Source organism: Aptenodytes patagonicus, chromosome 7, assembly GCF_965638725.1.
Source record: "Aptenodytes patagonicus chromosome 7, bAptPat1.pri.cur, whole genome shotgun sequence".
NCBI classification, from domain to species: Eukaryota; Metazoa; Chordata; class Aves; order Sphenisciformes; family Spheniscidae; genus Aptenodytes; species Aptenodytes patagonicus.
The window spans coordinates 33,008,266-33,031,558 of record NC_134955.1 but is presented as its reverse complement, the minus strand read 5'-3'; the positions used below and the strand labels follow the sequence as shown (position 1 = coordinate 33,031,558).

The 23,293-nt window shown below is 38.2% G+C and overlaps 1 protein-coding gene across 5 annotated transcripts in view; it reads left to right on the top strand.

The window, feature by feature from the left end:
- Positions 1-23,293, top strand: part of SIPA1L1 (signal induced proliferation associated 1 like 1) — a 223,505-nt gene that overhangs the window by 62,232 nt on the left and 137,980 nt on the right. For 4 of the 5 annotated variants that reach the window (XM_076344755.1, XM_076344754.1, XM_076344757.1 and 1 more), the window contains one exon: positions 9,980-10,076. The exons of the other annotated variant lie outside the window; for it this stretch is intronic. The gene's annotated coding sequence lies outside the window, so the exon portion shown is untranslated. The remainder of the gene's footprint in view (positions 1-9,979; positions 10,077-23,293) is intronic. 5 annotated transcript variants of the gene reach the window in all.

Genomic DNA, 23,293 nt, shown 5'->3' with positions numbered 1-23,293 from the left:
TATTTTCCTATTTGTGAAACAGTTTGAAGCTTTGTTTGTGTGTTCTCAAGACAGTGCATTTTAAAGCTAATCTTGAAATCGAAAAATTTTAAAATAAAGCTTGCTGGATTTCACGGAAGGCATGCAGGCAAGCTTTTTTAGATAGGAATAATGTGGACAGTATCTCAATGATTACTTGTCATCAGGTTTGTTCTTATTTAATGTAAGAGAATAGCCATTTTGCTTTTTTAAAGATATGTTCCTACATCTATGTATTCAAAGGAATGACACGTCATGTGGAGTCATAACTTCTACCCTAATAGGAGAGTTAGAAATCAGCACTGTTAGTATAGCTTACTGAGCTGTGCAACATTTTGGTTGTCTGATACGAATGGACAAATATTTTTATGAAAAACTAAAGAACGTGTTAATTTCTTCCCTCAAGATTTATAGTCACTTTTTATTTTTACATTCAACTGGTGGAATGTAAACCTTTGGTGGCATGTTTATTTGAATGAATCACTGGAACAGGCTGTTCTCAAGCCTTTTATTTAGAAGAGTAGTCATGTTCTGCCCTAAAGGATATAGGGAAGCAGGTGAAGAATTGATTTGTTCCTGTGTATTCTTGACCGTGATGGACAATGACTCAGATGGACTAGAGCACAAGATGCTATTTGGATTGTGAAATTGCTTAAAAAGAAATGTTCATTAGTAATGGGTACAGGTTTTGTGCTTCTGTTACTAATTCTCCTTTTATATTTGAATTTTTTAGCCTGGTATAAGATTGGAGATTTTTCTCCTCTTTAATGAAAATCTCTGGTGTACAGAGTGTATTTGATTAAGAAATGGATGTGGATAGTGGGTGCTTCTGGGTGGTGGGTGAGTTGGGTGCTTCTGCTGTGGCTGAGATGAACTGCCGAGAACACCGTGGCTGCCTTCTGGAGGAGTGCTGCTGCTGGCGGAGGTGTCGCGCCTCCTCCATGGGGTTTCTGTGGCTTGGAAAAAACCCCAAACATTATTTACTGGCCTCTCTAATTGCCAGTGTTATGCCCCTCACACACCCTTTTTAGTTTTATGTTCTTTAACATCTGTAGCTTCTGCAACTTCTGTAATTGCTGTTCAATTACATTGGCCTGGTGCTTGCAGGTTTGCAGTTAGTAACATTCATGAACCTTTCCTTAGACAAGTATATTTTTGTAAAGTAAAATTAAACTCAGTTTTCTGCATCTAAACAAACAAAAACCCCCAACAAATACATACCACGTTGACACAGACTCTGACACTAGCTACATCATCTTTAAAAGTACCATGGTCTGAAGGTAAATGAGTAATTACAAGAGATAAGATTGAACCCAAGTTAGGAGATGGAGATACAAGGAAGTCAGGGTGGTGGTTTTTTTGCTATTATTTTTGGCAAGGGGAGGGGGCTAAAATAGCATATTTATTTATCTACAAACGCTGCAGTTAAAACACTTTGTAACTAACAACCTTTTATGCTATGGCATTACATTAAGTCACTTTTTTCTGCTCTTGTACTTCTAGGTTGTGTTTTTCCCCAGCACTAATGGGTACTTACTGAAGTGTAGAATCTCAATTTGTGGAAACATGGAAATATTTCACACGCTTCATTAAGAATCAATAACCTTGCTGTTTTGTTTCTTCATAATCTAATTTCCCCTATTAACCATTTCCTTATTTTAGTTTCTTTCCTAGAATTGCAGTTTCTTTAGAAACAAGGGTGTCTAGCGTTTTGGTATTCCTATTAAAATCGTGAGTTGTTCAACAGTGTATTTTTCTCTGTATCCAAGGGTGTTAATTACAAAGAGTTTTAACTGCAGCATTTGTAGATAAATAAATATGCTATTTTAGCCCCCTCCCCCGCCAAAAATAATAGCAAAAAAACCCCCGACTTCCTTATATCTCCATCTCCTAACTCGGGTTCAATCTTATCTCTTGTAATTACTCATTTACCTTCAGACCATGGTACTTTTAAAGATGATGTAGCTAGTGTCAGAGTCTGTGTCAACGTGGTATGTATTGTACAATACGCCGTCCATCAATGCATCAGATACTTGCTTTGATAAAGACCATTTTTCTGAAGACTCTTTACTCTCTATCAAACATACTCCAGAAATTAATTCAAAATACCCAAAGTAATCTACCTGAAGTAGCCTGATTCCTCAGTGCTTCTGGTACTAAAAAAAGCAGGAAAAGTTATGTATTTGTGAATTCATGCTTCTGTATGTTTACTGACAAATAAGAGAATCCTATGTTGAGAGCCAGACATTCAAAATCACTTTGTTTTTAACAAAAGAGGAAAAGGTGTGGACCAGATTCTCAGCTATACCTGGTCAGCCTGGGCGCAAATGGTTCTGTAATAGTGCGACCACCTTAAGAATAGTGTTTGAATAATTATGCAGTACATTGATGTGGACTGAGTAATTTTTCTCGCCTTGAGTTGAACAGTTGAAGCTGGGAATAGACTTTCATGAATCCTTAATAGTTAGCTATATTAATAGTCTCTGGATTCACGAGGTACTTTTCTTACATTTCTCTTTTGGTTTGGGTTTATTAAAAGTAATATGTTCAGAGTGTTCTGTAACTCTTTCCCTTTCTTCCCATGGATAAATGAGCACCGTGTTCTCAAAATGTTACATCTCATTTTATTAGTGAAAGTGCAGCAACTTTGGAATGGACAAGAATCAAGGCAGATTCCAAAACTTGTCTGTTCAGATAAAAATCTGGTGTGGGAGAGTCTGCTGCTTTTCATGGCTGGGCATGTAGTTTGAGACAAATTATATTAGCATTGAATTTTCTTTTATTGTGTGTAATTTTGCTAATACTCTTGGAAATGTGAAAGTAGCTGGTTCTGCTGCAACTCAAATATTTTTCTCATTTGAAAATGAATATAAAACCTAATTTGTTTTTCCTTCTCCCTCTCTCCTCAGAGATCTATCAAATTACCCTCAGTTTTAGATTCAGGCTCTTCATGGAAATTAATCATTCTGACCCCTGTGAAGTAAATATTATTTTCATTAATGGGAAAATTGCAGAACAGACAAGTAAAATTGCTTGTTTGAATTACGCAGAGCTCTTAGGCGTGTGGTCAAATTGCTAGACTGTGCCTGTTTTCAATAAATTCTTTACAAAACTTTTTTTGTGTAAGCTGTAATAATGTTGATGCTGTCTAAGCAGATAGAAAAATGCTTTTTTTGTTTCCTGAAGAGTTGTGTGACCAAGAGGATAACTGTGAACTATTGTTTATAGAACATTATATCTTGAAATGTAAGTAAATGAGCTATCTACTGAGAAGAGTACAAAATAATTTGTAATTATCCTGGAAAAACAAGCAAAGAACCCTTTTAAATTCTGTCTTAACCTGGCAAAGAGCATGAAGGTCCTTGAATGAGCAGAGAAACCCCCACTCTAATGGAAATTACCAGGTCTGCCGAGTGGGTCAAATGGGGATGGAGACATAAGGTGCTTGTGTTTTATGGAATAACAGATTATCGGTTCCCATGAAATGCAAGTGTAAAAGGGGCTTCTCCACTGAAAATTGAAACCTTGCGTGTGGCAGAAGAGAATATCTTTAATTACTTTTGTCTCTTTCAGTAGGATGGAAATAATGAGTTCTGCTTTATTTGAAGGGCGGGGTGGATGAATGTTTTCTTTTCCTTGAAAGAAGGCTTGTAGCATAGGAAAGCAGAAGTTTGGTTACATATGCAAAAAACTTTCTAGCTGAAGAATTGTCTTTTTATTATAGTTGAATTTTGAATTAGGGATAGAAGAAGATATGATTTATGGTGTGTGAAACTTCTTCAAGATTACTAGGATTTTCAGTTCGACACAGTTTCAAAGCTTTTGAAGACTGAATAAATTCTGCTCAGTGGAGTGGAATTTTTCATATTCTCTTGGATATTTTGAAACTATAGTGATGTGGTTATTGAATTTTACGGGCAGTATACATCTATACAACTTTTATTGTGAAGCTTCCTTCTGTAGCAGGTGTATGGTGTACATTTCTGTTGTGCTGTGAAGGGGATTGGAGGCTGGTAGAAGTGGTGCTGTGACAGCACATACGCAGTTAACTGAAATCTGCATTTGGATATTCCTGGCTTAAACACTTCTTGTGGTAAAGGGTAAAGTAGTGGAGTTTATGCAATATGCCAGTATATTGTGAAAGACTGGGGAAATGTGATTTGATGTTTTGTTTGTTGACAGGTGTTAGTACATGCCAATGGAAACCCGCTGGTTGATCGGTGTGCATGGATGCCGTTCAGTAACAGTGTAGTTTGTTCACTGTTAGGCAGTTCTCTGCCTTCTTGTTTTGGGCGTCTAATTTGTCTAGCTGATGTATTGTTGCTTACGTTATGTGTATTACCAGTTCATCAAAGGGCTGATGAAAGCCTTCATATAAAGAGAAGTCGTTATGGTCCTTTGCCATGGGTGCTAGGAGTTGGAAGACTTATATTTCTGACTGCCAATTGGCTGCTGGATGACCTTGAACAACTTCTTTTCTTTCTCTTGCCTTGACTTCCCTTTCTTTGTATTTGGTTTAATGATACTTACCTTATCTGCAAAGCACCTTCAACCCTTATCAGTGGAAAGCTTCCTAACAGCCGCATATTCTCTATGGTGCTTCCTCTGTTTTCATGGACAAAGAGCTTTAAAATTCCAAATACAGAAGTCAGTCGAGATGTCAGCTCAGTTTTTCATTTCTTTTAACAGCAGTTAAATGTATTGAAATTACATATGAAAGAAGGGGGAGGAGGGGAGCAAAATGGAAAAGGAGCGAGCTTTCAAATTGTGAATTTGCAAATTCGTTGCTGAATTTGCCCTTTATCCTTGCTCCTCCGTTACTTTCTGCCATAGACAGATTATTAGTTCTTTGCTTGGCAGCAGTAACTCCTTCTACGGTGGAAAATTCCATCCTTCTCTTCTAGCTTAGCTGTGACAGAAAGCTAGGCTGAAAAATAAGCAATAGGACAACTTGTCTGAAGAAGAAAACTAACTTTTAAAGAAGGAATATTGGACAGCAAAAAGGATGGGTCAGTATTTCATGTAAGGGGGGGGGAAGTGGACTTTGTTTGCATTTATTGTTGGTTTTCTCCATTTCAAACTTAAGTATTTGCATTTTTTACTTTTAAGTGCTTACTGTTGTCAGGAATAACTCCGAAGTTCACATTTTCATGGTTGTGCTCTATAAATTCCTTGATGTTTCGCTTCGGTTAGTTCAGCACTGGATGAAAGCATTAGCTCATAGATGAGAAGCTCTTTCCAGTCAGCAGTATCTTCTTGGTACAGGTATTTTACTTGTAGGATGTGCAGTTATATTAAAGGTAAACATAAAGCCATTTATATGCTATTACAGTCATACACTATGTGGCTAGAAAAACTGGCCTCAGTGGGAAAGTGTGTAAGCCATGATGGTTGTCAATAATCAGGAAAGTTTATGGCTCGCTGCACTAAAATGATGTTGTGAACATTAGAAGAAGCCTTTTCAGGTGAAATGAAATTAAATGAAATTTTGTTCCATTACCCCTTTTGAGAAAAATGTTGAGTTACAGTAATTGACTCCTGTTGACAGGGCAGCAAAGGAGTTAATGAATTAAATGCAATGTTACTAATTTTGATTGATACTGTATAATTATGATGTCAAAGGTATTTGAATTTGTATCAGGCTGTAAATCTGCATCAGACTTCTAGTTTACCCTTGATGAGAGGAAAAAACCAACACACAAAATGAGGAAACCCAGACACCCCCCTAACCTTAGCTGAATCTCCCTTCATTCAAAAATTGAAGTATCATTCAATTTCAAATATCTTTTTCTATACTGCTATTTTACAAACAGGTATAAGAAGGTAAAAAAGTTTCACTAGTTCAGCTTTCTTCCTTGTTAGTAACATATCTGAGAAATTCCTGAAGGTTTAGTGTCTGAAAAGCAAAAGGTAAATATTCTCTCTGAATTTTGATGTCAGCAGCAGCAGAGAATCCCCGGCAGCCCTCCGTGCTCTTCTAGGGTTATTTCTTTCCTAATAGCCTTACTTTGACTGGAGATCTTAGAGCCTGACAGTAAAAGGCAGCCTTCCAAACTACCTTGAGCTGTTCTGTTCTCACTAAGAAGAAATAAAACTTCATTTTACCTAAAAGTGAAATTTGTGGAAGAATACAAGAGATCAGATTATTCTGGCAGCGACTCTTGAAGCAAATGTTCTTTAGCTTGACAAGCTGAGCATGAAAAAAGGATACGCTTTATTAGAGTGCAAATTCTATGTATGTGATTTCATTTGTTGTGTAATATTTTAATGCACTTTGGGTTTTATTAGAATTATACGTATATTAGTATGTAGAGAGGCTTTATTAATGTGTCGGAAATAGCATTTCACTATTCACCAGGGTGAAAGGCAAGATGGCTGTAATTTCAAAGTTTAGTAGGAGTCTATATACCTTATTTTAAAATAAATGATTCAAATTTTCCTAGAATAAGGGATTTCAATTCTTACTACTTTTTATACACCTTTATTTTTTTGTACTTGTTTCTACATCGCCTTACTTCTTTTCTTGCTTGTGTTTTTCACCATTTCATGTTCATTGTTTCAGATCCTCCTTTTTTTTCTGGAGGTTTTAACTGCTGCTGAGTTTTTATACCTCCCTTTTGTGCTTCATCCTTTCCTGCCTTTCTGGCCCAGAAGAATTTGTGCCTCAGCGAGTTTCAGGAGCAACTCTCTTGTGTTTTAAGAGTAATTTTAGGAGCTTAGCTGCTAAAGCTTCTAAGCATGCTGCTTTTGCTTGCCATATAGGTTTGTGCAAGTCAGCTGGCTTGGTGCTTTTTAAAACCCTGTCTTACCTGTGTTTCTGATGTGTATGAGTAATAGCTATTAGTGCTTAGCAATCACACAGTTGAAAAGATGTATAAAAATGGAGTTTACTTCGTAGTAATGTTATTTATCAGTTTCTGGCATTCAGCATCTTCAGTGACAGCATACGTTTGGCTGGAGATGAAACTTAGAACCCTGTGAAAGCTTTGTTTGGAGGTGGCCTTCCAGCAGTACTGCTCTGTAGGCTGTTCTCCATTGTGGCAGTGTGCTGTAGGTGCAGGAATTCAGTCATCTGCTAGGGGCACAGGGCTTTGAAAATACCAGCCGAAACACTCAAGGGAATTTGGTGTTGAAGTCCTATCCCCTTGTGACTGGGGTTTGTAAAATAGGTTGCAGGCTGGTGTCCAGCGCCATGGGAGCAGCAGCATCTTCTTTTCCCTGCAATGCATCACCTCATGTTTGTTGAAGTTCATTGGTGAAACTTGTCCTGGCTGTCTTCGTTCCTCTGGTAGTAATTACAGTAATAATGTCAAAAGCCTTTTGTTTTTATTATGAAGGGAAAGACAGACCTATTAAAAATATTTTCATAGCTTTATGATGGCACGAGAACACTTTATGTAGACTTCTTTATTTAGAAATTATAATGCGTATAGGTGGTGCCTTCCTAAAGAAAACTGGGAAGGATCTTTTCCACTGATGCTCATTCCTTCTTTCTTTTGAAAATCTGGATTAGTTAATATGACATCCTGAAAGGCCTGCTCACTTTTCTTGGGAGATGAATGGACTGAAGGCTGTGTAGGCTAGTGAGGAAATTTTTTTTTTCAAAGTGTCTATTTTTTAGCGGTTTTGAATATTGTTAGATTCTGCTGAGAATAAATGCTAGTTATTCTTAGTTTTTCTAGAGAGCATTCTCTTGCTCCTTTTTTTGAAAAGGCTTTGGCTACAATTTCAATACTTCCTAATGTTATTAATTATATAAGGCTTCTAAAGCTTTGAACTCCTGTTCTGCAGGTGACTTGCTGCTCTGTGAGAATAGCTTTTGCAGGATGCGTCAGAGAAGTGGGGGAAGTGAAGCATCCCCTGGGTAGGTGGTGGATTCTGAAATCAGGGGGATGAATCTGCAAGGATTCCTCATCTTGCTTGTAGTACTGCATATTGACATCTGGAATGTAGCAAACAATCCTTTGAATTCTCTTCAAGCAACACATTTGAATTCTTCCAAAGGTGATGTAAGAAAATAGCCTTTTTCGGTAGAACCAATTTCTTCCCCCCCGCCCCCCCCTTTTTTACGCCTACACCAATGTTTTTTCAGCTCTGCAAGTGTGTTTTTTCTCACTCTCTCTGCTGTGTAGGCGGCCTTCCCAATCACAATTGAGCTTCACAGGCAATCTTTTTTAAAAAAAAAAAAGTTGTCTTTACACAGCAGGTCTATAATTTAACACCAAAGAAAATGGAGAGTTATGGGTTAGAATTACGATGGATCTTAGTAATGCTAGATAGATGAAGAATTTTGCCCTAAAGAAAACAAGGAAAATTTTTCTTGACCAGAAGGCCACCACCTGCGGAAATTATTTGTGTACCTGCTACCCAAATGACTTGCCAAAATGTCAGTAGCAATCACAGGCAGATAGGTTTTAAACTTTTTACTTGCTTCATTAGACTGAGTTATAATTGAACTTTTCTACCCCAAAATTAGAACGTGATTCTACTTGAAAGAGAAAGCTCAGTTTGTTGGTAATATGAAAGTTAAAATGCAGTTCTTCCTGGAATGTTATGTTTTTTAAACATGAGTTTAGCTCTTTCTACCTTTTGGAAACTGCTTTTGTTGTACTTGATTTTTTTTTTGTACTGCAGCTCTTTTGATGATGCTTCTTGTTTTTCCAAGGTCTTAATTTCACACATTATTTTGTAAATAAGCCTAAACTGAACTTGCAATAAAAAAACCCAACTGTGAAAGTTACATTATTAATTGCTTAAAGAAAATAGCAATAATTACTTTCTTGAGCTCTGATAATGCTGTCTGGCACTTTTTTTAAAGAATTTTGGTTGATTCTAATGTTCTTGCTACCAAGCATTTAAACTTTATTCAACTCTGTCTAGAAATAACTATTGGGAGAGTAGCAATCGGTGACTTAAAATTATTTTCTTATCAACCTATCAAGTTTCGGAGATCATTATGATGAAATAAATAGCGCTCGTACCATGGTTTTATGTGCAGATTCTGCTGGCATTGCAGCTGAAAGCAGCCGTCCTTGTCTGCTTATCCTGTCCCGTGCCTTTTCTGCCTCATGTCAGCACAAGCGCTTATGTAGCCGTGCAGTGAACTAGATTGGGGAAAACAAGGTTGGAGAAATGATCTAGGTCTTCTCCAGTCTCCTTATTTAGAATTGGATTTAATCTATCTCTTTGATATGATTCACCACGCATCTCCTGTAACGCGTGAGCTTGGTGGGAGTAGAGGAGGACAAAAAATTCATTGGCAGTATGTGCTCTACCTCCGGCTTGTGCCTCTGCAGAGTTCTTGGGACTGCAGCATAATCTCCATGGTTACAGCTGTGTGCCCAGTCTAATTTTAGAGGACTCCTATCATCTACAGATGCAAGCCTTTTGTAGCAATAGACAAGAGGTCAGATGTTAAGACTGATGCTGAAACAAAACAGATTTTGTTACAGGACCTGCTAAATAGGAAGGACCAGCTTTGAAACTTTTTTTTTTCCTTGCTACTCTTGGAGACTTCTTAGAGGACTGCATTTGGTGATTTAGATAAACTCACTCCTGCTCTCCCTTGTGTTTAACATGTGTGATAGGCTTTATGTTGAATAGTGAGGAAAGAAGCGGGCCACAGCACTGTTAAATGTCCCCTTTCTTTCAGGTGTAACCAAATGTTTGTTTAATCTCCAAATGCCTGGCAGAACGTGTTCTGGAAGGAAAAAACTTGGTTCGGAGAAAGGGTGATAAAAGAAAGATTGGGATCGTTATAGTGAGAAACTTCTCATGCAGACTCTCTGAGATGAGTAAGTGTAGCTACAAAAACTAGCTAGTTCAGTTTTGTAAGTCTGCATTGTTGCTTCTGGCTTCTTACAAGCACAGTTTCCACAATACCATTTACCTTTTGAAAAAGATTTCACCCATTCATCTCCCATTCAAAGTTTGTTCATACTCATGGTCTTTCTGCTTCTAGGTTTCACCATGCTATGATTCATCTGAAGCTGGTTGTGACAGCCACTGAGAGTTTTTGCTAAAGCTGCATGTGCTTGCCTTCTCAGGAATTTGGTTAGGTAAGAATGCATGCTCCACTTTCTGTACTGTCTGACAGTCACCCTCTGGAGTAGTGCTAGGTGCCACAAAATCAGTGTTGGCTTTGTGACTGCTGATAGCACATAGTGTTTCATACAATACAGAACAGGGGTGGTCTCCAGCAGGATGGATTACCCAGGTAGGCTGGCTGCCGCTGAGTGCCAGACTGTATCCCAGTCTGTTGCTAAATGCATCCTCTATACGTGAGAGCTTTTTTCAGGAGGGAGATGCAAGGGGACTAGATGGCTACTCCCTCCCCCTTTCTACTAGGTATTTGTAGAAGCGTTCCTAAAAGCAGGTTGGACTCTGTTCAGGCTGTGACAGAGTGCCTAGTTTTGTCACATTTTTCTAAAACACAGTAGTTCTTGTAGGTGGTTTCTTTTAATCTACTTGTGAAACTAAACTCATCTTTTAAGGAAGAAAGGGATGATTATCTGAATGTGCCTGATTCTTGAAAAGGACTGGCTTTTAGTACGTGATCTATCCTTTCACAGAGAAATATAATACACTTCTAGGGAGTTTGTGAAAAGATAAAAAGGGTGCTGCAAGTGGGAGATGCTGCACTTCTGCCCATGCAGCCTTGCCCTCTGCCTTGTATCAAATGCAAGTCCTTTGCGGGTGTGTAATGACCTGGTTCAAGAAGGTTGGAAAACTGCAGTGTGTGGTTTTGGGGGAGGAGGGATGGGGAGCAGTGGGTGTTGGTTTTGCAAAGAGGGGCAGGGGTTGGATTGGTTTTCAGATGGATTGGCTTCCTGAATTAACTCAACACGTACAAGCCGTAGTGCTGCCTGAAGGGAGGTGACCAGAATACTTGCTAGGGACTGCAGGGAGAACAGCATTGAGATCTGAACTTAGATCAGTTTAAGGTGATTTGCAACCAGACAGTAAAAACACAGCCCCCCTCCACTGAACAGATTTTAATGAACTGTTTATTAAAGAATGTTGAAAGCTATAGAGGTAGGATATGCAAAGGAAGTCCAGTCTGGAAGTGACAAGCAGTGTAATAAACATTGCTACTAAAGAAAAAACCCTCCCTTGTAAGGTCAGTTCATCAGTCTGGGATGCCTAAAGAAACAAATAGGTTTCTTATTTGAGAGAATCTGCTGTGTAGTTGTTGTTGCAGTTGTTTTGGACAATGTTGTATCGAAAGTGTCAGTTTAAATCTGTTCTTCCGAAATACTGTCAGCAAAGCAGCGTTTGTGTCAGCAGAGGACTGCTTAGCCTCCGAGATCTGATTTTATTGTAGCAACAAAACGTTTCCTTCAGAGGACGTCTATATTGGAAACAAACATGTTTGTTAGCAGAACTAGAGGAGCCCTTGGAAAAGGCTGTTTTAATTATTTTATCTTTCCCCTTGAATCATCTTACCTTTTCACTTGGCACCATCTTTAGTGTTGATTCTTACATGCAATCGTTATTGTGATTCTTTGATATGTAGCTCTCAAAGTTACAGACAGAGGAGAAAATGCGTCCATCTCTTTCCTGCCACACCATACAAAAGTTTGTTTTGTTTTGTTTTTGAAGTTTGTGGTCCCAAGAGACATTTTGATTCCAAACACTGTGTAGCGGGGCATGGACAGTGAAAAGGGCCTGTCGAGTTATGAAGTAAAAGCAGTCTCTTGGTTATTAATTTAACTTACTAGTGGAAAGTAAGTGAACAGTTTTTCCCCTTGCTATGTTTGGATTCCACAGTTTGTTTTTGGTGTTTTTTGTCATATACTTTTCATAAAGAATACCCAAGTAATTAAACTAATTTTGCCAGTGATGGTGTCACCATGTTATACCACTGAAATACTTACTGAAGGTGGTAAGTTCCTTTTTATATACACACGCAATTTTTGTTCACTAATGGAAATTGTTTCCCTGTGGAATTTTTTAAATTGTTAAATTCCAGCTCGTAACAAATCTATTTATACAAAGTTGTATTTAAAACTTCATTTGTTTCACTAGTAACAGTTCTGGTTGTTTATGAGGTCATAAGCTCATGGTCCTATAGACCTAGTCTTGTTTACTGAAATTCATGAACAGGTTTTACAGTTGGGAGTTAAACGTTTTAGTAAAGCATATCCATGTTAACAGGTAGCTTTTTTAGAAATAGTAATATGCTCCAATAAAGTTGATTTTTGTTTATGTTTCAAATATGGAATCTAATTGGATTTGTAAAGATATTTAGGTGCAAGACATGCAGCAGCATAAACTTAGTTTTGTTAGATTCCCCACATTCTTCTGTTAATATTGACAGAATAAAACTTGTAAAATTCTGCATGCAACTTAACCTGACGCTGCTTATTTCTCCTTGACCTGCACTTAAAATAAAGAGGAGGACTGAGGGAAGAGGAAGTGATGGTCACTGTGCTTAAGTGGCTGATGTTGACCGTAAGTTATATTTTGTAGGATAGCGTTTAAAGCTGCTGGCTTTATCTGTACTATTCTTTTCTTGTTGATAGCTTGAAGCCCCGTGGCTTTATTTATCACTGGTAATAAGGCCTAGTTGCTTGGGATGGGGTTGGGGTAGGAAAGGTTTTGCCCCAGTGATGCTTGCTCTTCCATGGGGACATGTTTAAGAGTACATAGTGCTATGTTTCCTGTAGTGGGAGACGGCAGCTGTATGGGTACCATATGTCTGAATAGCCAGGAGGAGATGTACAGAGTTGTGTTCCTTTCTGACATTTTGCAGGTTTTCATTTTTTTTTCAGAAATTTCCCCAAGGTATAGTTGGTGATTGTACAAAGGGTTTCTGTTATTAAGATTGTGTAGGTCTTGTACTTCAAGCTGTTTCCATGAGGAGTCTGAAGAAAGTTACAAAGAACCCCTGCAATTAGTGCTTACAGTCTTGGCCTCCTTATAAAGAAAGGAAAGGTGTTGCTTGAGGAGTACATGTATGTATTTTGTGTGCATGCATGTACCGGTGCACACATGCACCGAGAGAGAAAGGGAGTAGGGGTATTAGATACTCTTGTTGATGCATGTATGTTCCCAAGTTAGCGATTGCCTTCCGTAATGTTTTTGTACTGTGGTATTGCAATGATAACTACAGTTATTATCTTTGAATGGAAAAGAAATAGAAAGTGCTTAGTATATTTTTACCTTCTTTTATGTTTAAAAACAATGCGTTGAATTACGAGAAGTTGGCATGTGATAGTTGGGAGATTATTTCAGGTACTCTAGAACTGGAGGATTACAACTGGACCACTCAACAAAATTGGATAATGTTCTTAATAGCTAAATATGTCCATTATAATAGGAAATGGGTGTTCATGAGAAAAGTTTCACCTTCATTTAATTGTGTATGAGACTGAAAGAATTGCATATTCAGAAACCAAATGTATATGAGTGAATGAGAAGAGAAGAGCCTGGATCCCATTAACTTTTGGCTACCCGTAAGCTGGCAAGGGTTTTATGCTTTGATCACTGTTTTCTTAGTCCGGAATGACTGAAGACTTAGTGGTATGGATTGTAATGATCCATGCTCTTTTCTGTGATGGGCACCTGTTGACTAGGCAGGCCAAGAATGAGGGTGCATATGCTATGTCTGCAAACTTCCCAATTTCAGAATAGTTAGGCACACCCAAGTAAGCTTTAGTCTAGCTAGCCTGGATTAAAAAAGATTGCAAGGATTTAACAGCATGAATTTTAGCATAGCCTGGTTGAGGCTGTCAAGGAGTCTGGGTGCTTAATCCCTGCAATCCTATGCCCTGGAAATTGAGTGGGTTTTGTAAAACTCATACTATTGAGTTTTGTAGCTTGCATAAATGTGGAGAGCTCTTGGTAGATTAAATACATATGTTATTCTGTGTATGAATTTTTCCTAGTTTACCTTTAAAATGTGGAATGTAGTATAACTTAGAACTAGTAACTATGTACTTAGTACTATGTATGATTACAAATGTACACTGATTGACAAACAAGATGTTTTCTGTAGTTGATCCTGCTATATTAACATTTTGTGGGACTGGCTGGTGAAGCGTGAGCAACCCTGGTATTTTGAGTTTCTGCATGGCTTAGCTTGTGTATTACTGAAGTACAACGTGCTGTGCTTCTTAAACTTCACAGCAACGGATTTTTGCAGTTAAGACTTTTCGTTTTTGCATGTTAGTAATAAGAATCGGAAATTAAATCTGAGATACTGAACAGAATTGGAATCTGTGAAGCAGGAAAAGAAAGTAAGTTCATGAACGGAATAAAAAAAACCCCAACAAACACAAAACAAAACAATAAAATGACACACACCCTCCAACCCCCCAAAAACCAAAACCAAACAACAACAAGACCCCCAAAACAAAAACCAACCCAAAAACCCAACAGAAGGGATCATAGAGTAGCATAATTGGAATCAGGAACTGTGAACTTCATGCCTCTGCTGCCCTTGACTAGTAGTGTTATTTCTCCGCTTCGTTTTTTTCCTGTAGAAGGAAAATGCTTGGATCTTTTGTAAAGTGTTTTGAGAACATATGCTACTGCTACAACTGCATTGACTGTTAGATTTCCTAAATGCATGCTTCAGAACACCAAGGTGAAATACAGCATTTATTTGGAAAGCATACAGTTTCAATGAAAACTTTTCTCAGAATTTAGAAATGAGAAATTCTTAAATAATTCCATCTATCTGAAAACAAAAGAAACCTGGTTTCTAGCCTGAACTTGTTTAGGTGTAGTTTCCAGTCACTGGTGGTTCTTTTATATCTGTGCTTGATGAGAGATCAAATTCCTTCCTTTGCTTGCTCTCTGTGTTCTTCCTATAGGCATTTTTTTCTTCCAGTTTTTCAGCATCCTTCTTGAACTGTAAAATCAAGAACTAATTGCAGTTTCTCTGCACCAAACAAAGTAATGTAACTGCTTTGCTCTCTTATTTGATATTTTTGCTTGTTTAAACATTAGTGGATTGCATAAGATTAGCCACAACTGTGTGTTGTGATTTTTCTATTGTGTACATAGATTCAAAGAAGCTAACTAGTAAACTGGAGTAATGCACAAAGTTGTCACCTGTGAAGATCAGGGTTCACACTTTCTACTGGAGATCGGAGAAGATCAGCTTGCTTTTCAGTCTAATTGTATTCACTGCTTATGCATAATGCAAGACCACAACTTAACTCTGTTCCATTTGATGAAAGACAAAGATCAGTGACTACTAGACAGTGTGATGCTAGCTTTACAGATCCCATCAGTATGAGGCATTAGTCATGTCTTTTTATGTATATAACATAGCGTACATGTATATACACATCGTAATGTGAATGATGCTGTATAGCTTTTGCATGAGTAGTAATGCAATTAGTAAGATTAACAGGAAGCACTATTTAATTGGTATAGATTTTTTAGCATGTTGGTCTTTTTAGTTTTATGCCTTGTATATGTTGTTACATGAATTCATGTAATCAGTCACTAGTTCATCCCATCATTTCCATATTTGAAGGCTTGGTAGGGGTCTTCAGTACCTCCAAGTTATGCTGTTGATTACATTGACCTTTAATACCACTAATACTTCATTTTACTGAGACTTTTTCAATGTATATAATTGTTTTTTTTTTTAAACAAAGGAAGCTTATAATTTGCAGAAGTTGCAAACAATTTTCTAACTCATCAGGGTAGCTGGAAACTCAGCTTTGGCTTTATATATGGTATTTTTACAGGAATAAGCTGAATGTCTTAACATGCGCTTGAGCTACAATCTCTCCCATGCCTGTGCATCTCCAATAGGAACAGGAAGGGAGAGGAGCAAGATTTCACATTATGTCTCATTACATTTTTGTACCTATGTATAATAGGTATAAATATGCAAGAGAAGAATTTTCTCTAAACTGTGAAACCCAGGGTGGCAAAGTCTTTTAAAGTTGAGAAATTGGTTGGATAGAATTAAATTGGGGTATGGTATGGTGGATTTTTTGATTTTTATTGCTGTTGGGTGATTTGTGTGTGTGCAGACCTTCCCAGATTGTGTGAGGATGGTTCTGTCCTTCATCCACGTCAGTGTCCTGTCGTTTGTGAGGCTGAGTCTCTGGACGTGTCAGCTTCTCTAGGGTGCACCTAGAGCGGTGCTGGCCTGGCCAGACTTTAGTGCCTTTAGTTCCTCTGCTCTGCATGCACACAAAATAAAGGCAGGAAAGCTGCTTCCTCATCCGTTTGTTGGGTCAACCTGTTTACTTGGTCCTGCACACTTGGAATTGTTTGGAAGCTTCTAGTTGCGTAGTTGTGACACAAGAAATGCTGGAGAAGACAACATCTTTTTCTTTTTTCTTTGCTTTTTTTTCACCAGCCTTGTCAGTATAGGCATAGCATGGCTCCTAAAGACCTTGGTTCCTTGATTTCTTTGTGTGACAGTCATACCTCAGGGGAACAGCCACTGCTGTTCTTGTTTCCTCATGCTGCTGTGCTGTTGGTAATGTGTCTGTAAAGCCCATAGTCCAGAGGTGCAGTAAATGTATGTATGTATGTGTAGTAGTATAGATATGAACTTTCAGGATATGAGGAAGCACTGAATAATCATTGTTTAAACTCCAAGTTAAGTTCAATATTTTTTCTTTGTGCTCTTTCTTCTTTTATTTTCTTACTCTGTTCTTTTTCCTTTATTTTCTCTACTGCTTTTAGGCATTTATTTTCTTCAGCGTAACTTCCCCTTTTTATTAATCTTTTCCTCTGTTCTAGCACCCATGCTAGACCTCTTTGCAGAGGCTGGCTGAGGAGAAAGGTTGAAGTTGAGAAGCAGTGCACCCTTCCTTCCTTGAGAAGGGGTAACTGCTGCTTTAGCCTTTCTGAAAACAAGTGGCTGTTGGGAGGAGGTTGTTTGGAAAGAGGATGAGCTGCAAAATGACTGAGGTCTGAGCGCCTTCCCAGCTGGGATTAATTTAGAATCAGAAGTTTATAGCATTCTTTAAATGTTTACATGCTCGGCTGTGAGGGAGGGAAGGGGGACAGACGTGTTCCTTGCAAATCTTTGCTCCTTGCATCTGTCCTTGACTGTAAAAGGGAAGCAGGGGTCAATTTAGTAAGACTGGAAATTTGAGAGAAAAGATCAGGTAAAGGCGGTGGCTATTTAATATTTTTGCTGTGGAATTAAGTTGCGGGCCAAGCACTCCCTCTTGGATTATTCTGCAAAGAAGTTGTCATTTCTTCATTAGGTAAGGCTAATCTGGGTTTTTTAGCTTTGCTTTTATTAAAATGGCTTGGATGTAGAAAGGAATGTTGAGGCTCACGACCGTCTTTATAGATACTTAAAAGATATTTAAAAGAGCACTTTAAATATTTGGACAAGTTGGATGCATTTTCTCATACATTAAAATATTAACTGTTGACTTTCATGCAGAAATCCAGTGTTACAGTTAGCTTACAGTATTTGGTCAAATTAAAGTTCCCTCTAGCCTAGTGGTGCTGCCTCTGACAGCATAGCAACAGATGCAAATGGAGGAATATAGGACAGGTTTGTAGCTTTAGGCTTAATGCCTGGTGACTTCTGGCTCAGGACTTTCCAAATGAGGAAGTCCAGTACCTTTTGCTCTGTGTTGCCTTTCTCTTGTCCTTTCTAATTCTGCTATAGCTTTTTTTCACTTGAGAAGAGCAGAATTGCATTTGGTACTGAATGTAGAATTTTATACATTGGTATGACAAAGGACCAGTGTCCTTTTCAGAAAAATTCTTAATGCTGTCTGTGGAGTAGTTGTTGGGTTTTTTTGGTCCCATGGTGAGTGTTGGAGTATAAATTAATGGATATAGATAACTTCATAGTCTTCAGTGTCAGGAATTCTGCAAGGAATTGAGAAATGCCAGGTAGTATTGGTAATAGGTCTGCTTATCATATTTGATTATCTGCTTGGTAAAGTCACCCAGCAGTGGGTACTTCAGATCTGTGAATCATTGCAGCATGTAAAATTTTCCAGGGTTTAGGCCCCTATATTCATGGTTAGGGCTTGAAATTTCCTATGCTTACCACAGATGAATAATACCTCTACTGATATGCCCAAAGGTATGCCTACTGCATTTTTATTACCTATTTTTACTGTTGCTCCATGTTCACCAAATACTATGGCTCTGCATTTTTCTAGGATAGCTGTGCAGTTACATACCTTCAGTGCATAGGAGCCCCCAGACAATGAATAAAATGGTCTTGGTGCTCTGAGGTCACTTCTGGAATTGTTCATCTACAGAGCTAAGAGGATTGTGGCTGACCTTCTTCTAATGTTTTTATATAATCAGGATTTAAGCTGTTTTCTAATTTTGCCTATTAAAATGGAGATTTAGCCTTTCCCTTAGATGAGTGAATTCTGAAGAAAATCAATGTAAGAAACCTTTTCAGACCCTCAGATCTTTACCGTGTGTGGGAAATTGCAAAAGTGTATTAATACATACTTTGAAATTCTGGTACAGAAGGTGTCAACAAACATCACCATTAGACAAAATTTCAAGGTCCTAGAAAAGCTGCTTAGTCTTTTATAGCCAAAGAACTGCAGTTACTGGTTTTGCTGTTTCCTGTCAGACACTTTTGTTTGCCATAATTCCATTATGGTAAAAATATAAGAAATTTTCTTCCTTGTCCTTTGGTAAGCCATAGAGAATTGACACCTTTCTCTTCCCTTTTTCAAATAGAACCAACCCTTGAGGCTGGGGTTTGGGCTTGGTGCTCCAGCTATGAGCCTTACAGAGACTGCTGCCTCTCCTGTCATAGAATCATAGAATAGTTTGGGTTGGAAGGGACCTCTAAAGGTCATCTAGTCCAGCCCCCCTGCCATGGGCAGGGACATCTTCAACTACATCAGGTTGCTCAGAGCCCCGTCCAACCTGACCTTGAATGTTTCCAGGGATGGGGCATCCACCACCTCTCTGGGCGACCTGTGCCAATGTTTCACCACCCTCAGCGTAAAAAATTTCTTCCTTATATCTAGCCTATATCTACCCCCCTTTAGTTTAAAGCCATTCCCCCTTGTCCTGTCGCAACAGGCCCTGCTAAAAAGTTTGCCCCCATCTTTTTTATAAGCCCCCTTTAAGTACTGATAGGCTGCAAGAAGGTCTCCCCAAGCCTTCTCTTCTCTAGGCTGAACAACCCCAACTCTCAGCCTTTCTTCATCTCAACTGCAAATACAATTTACCTATAAAATAACTTTATTCTGTGTTAACATCTATGCAGTGATTATGCTCTAGTTCTAAATTGATCAGTGAGGCGTTGAAATAGTACCTCTTGCTTAGCCTTTGTATTGTCAGTGCAGCTCGGGATCATCCTAATCATGGCCAATATGAATTTAAAAATATCTTTCATGCTTTTTATTTCAGCTGATCTGTCTAGGCATAAAACATAGTTTTCATCTTTTTCTTATTTAATGTGTATTTCCTTGCTTTTTTACAGTTCAGCTTTGTGGCTTACAGTATTTTATTTTTATCACAAGTGCACCATCCTGCAGTTTCAGATTTTTTGTTGAAAAACAGTGTTTGTACAGTAAGTACTTCTGACAAGGAATTGCAGAACTATATTGAAATGTTTTTAGTAGTAAGTATTATCAGAAATCAGAAACAGCTATGTCAGAATGTTTTTGCACTTTGTGGTAGAGGAGCATACGTGAGTACATTGATTTCTTTTCAGTTCTATGGTACCAAAATGGAAAGTATATTAAAGCACAGAGGGCACAGAGATGTTAACTTGTATCTTGTGTTCCTGAGATATATATACTTCATATTACACAAGAAGGTGGTGTTTGGAAAAGTCTTGTTCCTGGTTTGAGCAGCTGATAAGCTCATTTGTATCTCCAATCCCTTCCCCTCCCCCCTTTTTTTTCCTTCTGTTTTTCTTTGCTGCTCAGAAGTAGGGGGAACCTCCTAGCATTTTAAAATAATGATGAAAACACTGGAGGTAATGTACTGTTAGGTAAGTTTAAGCTTGTTTATTTAAAGTATTTATTGTAGATTTTGAGCCTGGAGGTTTTATTCCTGTGGTGGTTTGTTGTCGTCCGTTCTGTCTCCGTGTCCCGTCCCCCCCGTCCCCCCCCCCCCCGAATCAACTATTTTATTTAAAATAACAAGGAATTCCTTTCAACAAGGCAGTGTTTCTGAAAGGGGGGGAGGGGGGGCAGGGAAAAAAGGGCATCTATTTTAACTGGAAACAAAAATTAGAGATTTGTTTTACGAGGTGCTGCTTGGAAAGCAACGTGGCAGCTGTCATGTTTTCTGGTGGTGTCTTTTCAGTATTGGTTACAGTGCCATAGTGCAGAGGTGCCAGTGTTCGTGAAAAATCCGTACTGCTGTTAGTACTTCTTTGCTGATGCAGTTCAGTTACTGCCAGGCACAGCTTGCCGTTTCAGTCTTCGCTTTGCAGAGTGATAAATGTTGCACACTGCCTCATGGTTTTCCAGTAGCTCTTCATTTGTATGGTCAGGGAAACAATAACCTCACATTCCTGCATTTTTCCATGTGGCTCTTGATCATGAAAGAATCCTGCTTGCCGTGCTACTGACTTTTGTGCATCTCTAATTCAACTCTTACAGCCACTTAAGAATTTATGAGAAAGTAATTCTGTAAAATGTGTTTTCCTGCAAAGCAGTTGAATGTACGCATAAAAATGTATCTGCGTTCTAGTGTATATTCAGGATGAATGTCCAGTATGTGTTATTTGACTTTGTAAATATAGACAATTCAAATCAGAAGGAAAAAATAATTGGAAGGTGCTTCCTTTTGTAGCTTCAGGGTTCGGGAGTACCCTGTCGCAAAGGTGAACAAATAAGACATGCTTTGATTTGTTCTCTTATTTGGTTGAGATAATTTTGATAGGGGAAGTTTAAAACTAACAACCTAGTTTCTGTGCTGGACAGAAATACTCTTGCTTTGTATGTATGTGCTGTTTTTTTAAACCTGCTTTAATGTTGTCTAGGCTTTCCTAACAGCTTTTGAACCTGCTGATTTCCATCAGTTTGATGGATAGATACAAGTCTCAATGATACTAAGTTCCAAATGCTTTGTGCAGAGTGGTAGCTTGATAGCAGAGAAATCCAATGTATTGCCCTGATGGGGTGTGCAGCGTAAGCAGTTCTCAGGGAATGGAGCTAAAAGTATTAAGTTCTGGAGATGGAAGATGCTTTGGAGCATAGGGCACAAATCAATAAGAAACTGAGTTTTGCTAGTCTCTTGTTACCCATGATGGACTCATTTCTATTACCTTGATTTTACTTTTACCCCATGTTCACCAAATAATTTGGCTCTGCTTGTAATCTGTCATTGCTCTAGGATAGCTGTGTAATTAGTATTTTTATTAGTGGCAACTTGTTGGTGAGTAAGATTGGTGTTGCAATACTAAGAGCTCACCACTGTTTATTCAGACTCACAAGTTCCCAAATAATAACAAAATGTAGGAGACAAATACTTTGAGAATTGTTTTCTGATGGAAAATGCTATGTTAGGAGAGAGATCAGCCTTCTGTAGGGCAATGATAACATCATCACTATTCCCTATTTTCCTTAGCCTATTTGTCTCCCTTCAGGTGTAGTGGTGCCGCCCCGTTCAGGTGGATGTGGTAACTTGTGGTGGTAATTTGTTTGACTATGTTGTTTTACGTTTTTCTCTGACTTGTTTGCCAGGTTCCTGATGTTTTCTCTGTCAATGCAGATGTAAGGCAAAAAAGGGATGTTAAGAAGGTTTGTTTTTAAAACTTTACAAAAACTGTTGTACACAGCAAATAGATAATTGGGGTGTTTTGAGTTCTGTTTCTGAAAATGGGTGCTAGTGCATCTGAAAACACTGCATTCTGTCCATAGCATCAGAGATATAGCACTTTTTTGTACATATGCCAGCAGTTACCTTCTTTCTTCTTGCAGTGCTGCAGGTACTCGTCCTGTAAGTGGAGGAGTTTTACATTCCTTCTCATGCGTGTCTGTTGGACCCAGACTTCATGGTCTAGCTTCACAGATGATTTAGAATAGTCCTGCAGATGTAATCAAAGTCTTGCTCTGTCCTTCAGCAAATATTTTCACATGATATATAAGAAGTCTTGGGTTTTCAAACTGCTTTTTTATGTTATTCTGGCTTTTAGATCTCTGAACTAGTAAATATGCGTACGTATTTTTAAAGGAAAAGGGGAATGCTGTCCATTTCTAGTTTTATGGCCTTTATAAGTGTGTGTTTGCCACTTTGTTTCGGTCTACCGGTTCATAGAAACTAACTTGTGTATGTGAATAACTTACTAGTATTAAATTTCTGGCAGAAAGGAATGTTGATGAAGGAATTGGGGGGGGGGTGGTGTAAAATCTAAACAAGAGTTGCTGAAAGTCTGAATTCTTTAAAAGGCTGAAAGGTGGTGTCATACTTTGCTATGTCCTGTTGACACTTCAGCTCTGATAGGTGCTCTGAGTCTGTCTGTACCGATGTAAATACATGTCGAGTTTTGGTGAAGTATGAGTTGGAATATTACTGCTGTTTCACAGCAAAGCTAAAAAATAAAATGAGAGCTAAACCATGCATAATCAGAGCTAAAATAAATGTGTGCATACACAACTATAAGTAAAGGCTAAATTGTTTTATATTAAAGGCGTAAACACAGCGTATGACATCAGCTAGAGTCAGAATGTAACTACTTTCTAAAAGGAAAAACCCTCACATTGACGTTTGGTTTAAAATTGTGATTGCTTAGGGATGAATTGCCAAATGTGAAAAAGCAGTAGAATTAGTATGGATATCAGCATTAGTGTAGAATGTGTAAATTCTTGGTAACTGCACTGATTAAATTAAAGTATTTCATGTTAGTTTTACAAGACTAAGAAAAGAGGAGACTGAAGTTGGAAGGAATTTTTCTATTTGAGGAGGAGAGGTGAAGGGGAAGAGAAATCTGTTCATGTGCATTGTCACTTAAGTCACAAAAATGAATTTATACATAAAGACCACTCTTTATTTTTTTCATTTACTGTAAACACCTCTTGGAAAACCAAATATACGTAACTGTATTAAGATGATGAGGTTTTGTTTTCAGTTGCTGTCCATCTGTTTTTAGTAACCTTAGAACCAGATTTTAGGATCTATTCCTTAGAATATATAAGAACGATCTACATGGTATTTCAAAGCTAGGACAATGGTGTTGAGTAGACTTGAAATACTTTAACTTCTTGTGCTTAGTAGTCTTAACTCCTTCCAGAATGATATTTCCCTTTCTGGAACAATGTCAGGTTTATGACTCTTATTTAGTCTGTGATCCAATACAGCTCCCCAAGTTCTTTTCTACTTTACTACTCTTTAG